We start from the raw sequence: 4,498 nt of genomic DNA, 5'->3' as shown, positions 1-4,498 counted from the left end.
TTTACATATGTCCATGAAGTCCTGCTAAGTAAGATAGACCTAATTTATCAGAGCCAGCTGCACATTCCTGGAGAAAATATTTGTCTTTTGATCAAAGCTCAAACAGTGGTTTGAAATATCATTTCTGTAAAGCACTTTTACCGACTATCTGAAGGCTCTACAAAATTAAATGATGTAAAGAACACGTCCTCTGATGTTTCATGATAATTATTCAAGGAAAATTCAGGTAAAGTTAGTATGATGAAAAAGCTTTCCACTGACTTTGTGATAGCGTTTTATTGAACTGTTCCACTATGACAGAAAAAATTGAAGGAATGGTCACCATTTTTATTCTTATTTATAACACAAAAGCAACTATTGAACACTAAGCAAGTGTGGTAATTTTTTTTCATTTGATTGTATTCCCTTATAACTTTGTGTATATTAAAAGGCACATGTAATTATTTTCTCCCGCAGTGGCATATACAACTTCATTTTTTCAATTGTACCATTTTTGAATTTGAGATAATTCCGCTTTTTCCCCACATATTATTGTAATACTGGAAAGGTTTCAATAATTTCACTGTAATGGAGGTGTTTAATTTGGGAAATGCATTAGTATAGGAATGGTGTGTAGGCATTATTTACTTAAAGTAACGGCTACAGACCCAAAATAGGTGAACTTGAATCTATATTGCTACACGTTTCCCAAGGAACTTGGAGTAGACCTGGATGAGGCGACGTCGGGCTTGTAAGAAAGAGCAGGGAGTGTGCTTTAGTGGCCTTGCTACGGTCCTCGCTGCTCGCGCATTTATCTGTGTTGTAGCCCTGAGCAAGCACATTTAAGCTTTCTGAGTTTCGCCATCTTTTCCTGAGAGTTTTGAGGCTATATAACCTTTGAGCAAGCAGCGAGATACACATACGCCTACAAACACACCAGAAGATTCACGTAACGCCTGCAGAGGATTTATATGAAGTTAAATTGCTGTACTTCTATAAGCCAAACTAAGAAACTATCTTTACTTCTAACATTATACTCTTTATGCCTAATGTAAGGCAACTGAAAGCTTCTTAATTCAATTTGTGATAGGTGAGAAGTAAAGTAATTGTGAATGCATCAAAGAACTGAGCTTTCCAAAGGGTAAAACTGCCAACCCAGATTGCATTCATAGGCCAATAGAGAGTCAACATCTGCCCAAAATTGAAATAATAATCACAAGATAGTCTCCAGTTTGGAAGTCCTTGTATATGATAATTAGGGCATCAAAGTGTCTGTAAGAAATATTTTCAAATTCTTGGGGGAAAATCTGAATGTGATAAACTGAAGTTCAGTGCATGAGCGTGAAGCAAACATGCCACAAAGAAGCAAAAGTAGTAGAAAACCAGCTGGCCTGCCCTTGCTGGGAGGCAGCCTTCAGAGCAGAGGGCTGCGTGACACGAGGCAACCACTTCGAAATGTCCCTGTCCTGTGGACTCCATCAAGTTTTCCTAGGGTTTCAATAGAAGTCACGTTCACACGTAATGCAATCCTTATCTTCTGTTTCCATTACAAAATGCCACAAGGAAAAGAAAAGCATAAATTTGAGACAGAGAGCTTGTTCTAGTGCTTTCTATTCAAATTATATTTTGTTTAACTTTCATTGTCTTCTATGATTCTTTTTAACAGTACTGATTTTGAATTAGCAAAAATACATGCTACCCCGTTGGAAGAGGACAAAGGGTTCAAGGAATTCTGAAATTATAATCCTTAATTATAATTTCACATATGTTTTCCATTGCTACTTATTTGACATCCTGTTCACAGTTATGAAACTTTTCATTTGGACATGCAATCATTAATTTTGAATGCCTATTGTTTTGTGAAGAAAATAGTTATAGAAAGTATGAAAACATTTTTAACATATTTTCCACTAAAAGGAAGTGCACAAAAATTCAGATTAAATTACTCAGAATATGAGATACAGCATGTAATTGTACAACAATATTAACACAAACACCTTTTCAATGAACTGAGAGAAATTAGTAATATAACTGTCTTAACTGTCTTTTTAACATGTTACCCTCCTAACATGTTATTTTAGAATTTTGCTTTTTTTGGACTTGTTTTTCGTCTATTTTTCTTTAAAATAAAAACTTTAAAGTTCAGCTAATGTTAAAAATTCAGATGAAGGACAGGGATCATGGAAAAATGACAGATTAAGGTATAGGATGTTAATTTAAATTCAGAGAAAAGAGAAACCGTGTAAGGTCACCTTGAAGAGAATGAAAGAGGTATCATTTCAGCTGGGACTTGCGAAAGAGGATGCTTGTTTATTTTGTTGAGGGAAAGATATCCAAAGACGGACAAAGTCTCCCACACAAATTTTATTGGTTTGTAGCAAAGAGACCCCTTTGACAGGAATAGAAGTGATTTTACACAGATGGAGGAAAGAAATAATATAAATGTTAGTAAGGATTTGAGTGTGCATAGATACATACTTTCAAATGTCAAGATTATCTTGTGGGATATGGAAAATTATGAACTGTTCCTGAGCAGGAGAATAATAATATCTGTGACATACCTCGCAATTCTGAATGAACTGGAGAAAAGGAAATGGGAGGATAAAAGATTTCTTGTTGTATAAGACATAGATTGTTCCTTTAATGAAGTGTTATTTCTAGTGCAACAGCAATGATAAGGTTTTAGTGGGGAAAACATTAGTTTGGAGCAATGCAAGGCAATATTCTCCACGCATTTGTAGAATGTTATTTATGACCCAAATTAAACTTCTATTTTTTCCTACAAAAAAGCCATCACAACTTGCTCTTTATTTTTACTGTCATTTCTAATATTCTTTCATGACTCTCAAGAGTAGTAACAGATATTCTCCAGGAGATTTTCAATTAGAATGGGCCAGAGATCTAAATTTCCATGAGTCCGTATTTTGCTTCTCTTTGCCTTACCTCATGCTTTGCTTTCTTCTCATTTAGTACAACATCCTAGAATGATTCAATTTAATTGGTACCAGGTTGGTATTTTTGTTTATTTTTCAGATTCTCATGTGACACCTTATTTTATGCCGTTTGGCATGCTAAGGGTAGGGGAAGAGAGCACTGGGCAGAAAAAGCAGCTCCCTGCCCTGCTAGAGTAGGCCGCGAGCAGGCGGGGCCACCGCCCTCTGCTGACCTGCACTTGGCACCTTCCTTTGGAAGGGCACCTCTTCCATTGTTCTAAGACAGTACACCAAGCACAGCACCCTGGGAGTCTGCGCAGCACTAGGGGAGGGCGCAGCGTTCTAGAGATGTCCACTGGCCTGCAGTAAGGGTTCCCTCACTTGGGCGTTAAAGGCAAGGAAAGTAGCCTTGTGTGGTGATGCACAAAATAATGAATTGCTTTTTACAAAGGTTACATTGGTTTTACAATCTAAATCCATCTTTGACTTTATGTTTAGAAAATCCTTCTACTAATACCTGAAAAACAATTTTCCTATACTTTAGTGGCATTGATATGACTTCATGAAATAGGACTTCTAAATTAATTAATTAATTCTTTATTCTTTCTTTGTCTTTTTCCTTTATCTATTTATTTTTAGAGGGTTTTTTTTGTTTGTTTGTTTGTTTGTTTTTGGTCTTTTTGTATTTTCAGGGAAGGGTCTACTGGGTGTTCAGGGTCTCACTACTAGATTGAACTTGTAGTGATGCGCCTGTGTACAGCCTCCCAAGTGCTAGGATTACAGGTGCGCACCACCCACCCAGTCTCAATTGCCTTCTCAGCACACCCCAGGGGCGGGGCGGGCATGGCAGGCCAGAGGATTGAACCCCTTTTAACCCACTGAACTAATTTCCCAGCCCTCTTTGTCTTTCTAGTCAGCATCTTCCTATGGAGTTGAGGCTGGCTTTAAGCTCACCTAGAACGCGGCCTCGTCTCCAACTTGCTACGATCCTTCTGCCTCAGCCTCCCAGGTGCTAGGAAGACAAGCAGGTGCCACCATACTGGGCTCTAAATTCTTTTAATGTTAATTTTATTGTAAGTAACAGGATGAAAAATTTTTTCAATTGTTTCCCATGAACTGCTTAATGTAGTAGCTGTACTGGCTTTTTCCTATTTATGAAGAAATAACCTTTATCATACGCTTGCTTCTTCTGTATTCTAGATTTGTTTACGATCAGTTTTTATCACAAGGTATTTCTAATTTCCAGTATATGTTTCATGTTTCTAGTGTGTAATATTTACACTCCTTGTATGGATTTGGTACATGTGTTTCCTTATTGAAGAGTAGGGATATATTTTAAATTAATTAATAAGGTGCATTTCATAAATAACACATTTCAAGATTAATTTTGGGGAAATATTTTATATTTATAAATAAAGCACTCCTTATGCACCTTTATATACATACCCTTCTTATACACTGCCTCCTTACACACATTATCCACTTATATTCTTTTTATTCTCTTATATTACCAAGACATAATCCATATGGTTTTTTTGTTTGTTTGTTTTGTAGAACCAGGGATTGAACTCAGGCCCTTGCACTTG

The sequence above is a fragment of the Octodon degus genome, unplaced genomic scaffold (assembly GCF_000260255.1).
Source record: "Octodon degus isolate 3935 unplaced genomic scaffold, OctDeg1.0 scaffold00143, whole genome shotgun sequence".
In the NCBI taxonomy this organism is placed as follows: domain Eukaryota; kingdom Metazoa; phylum Chordata; class Mammalia; order Rodentia; family Octodontidae; genus Octodon; species Octodon degus.
This window is presented reverse-complemented; position numbering follows the sequence as displayed.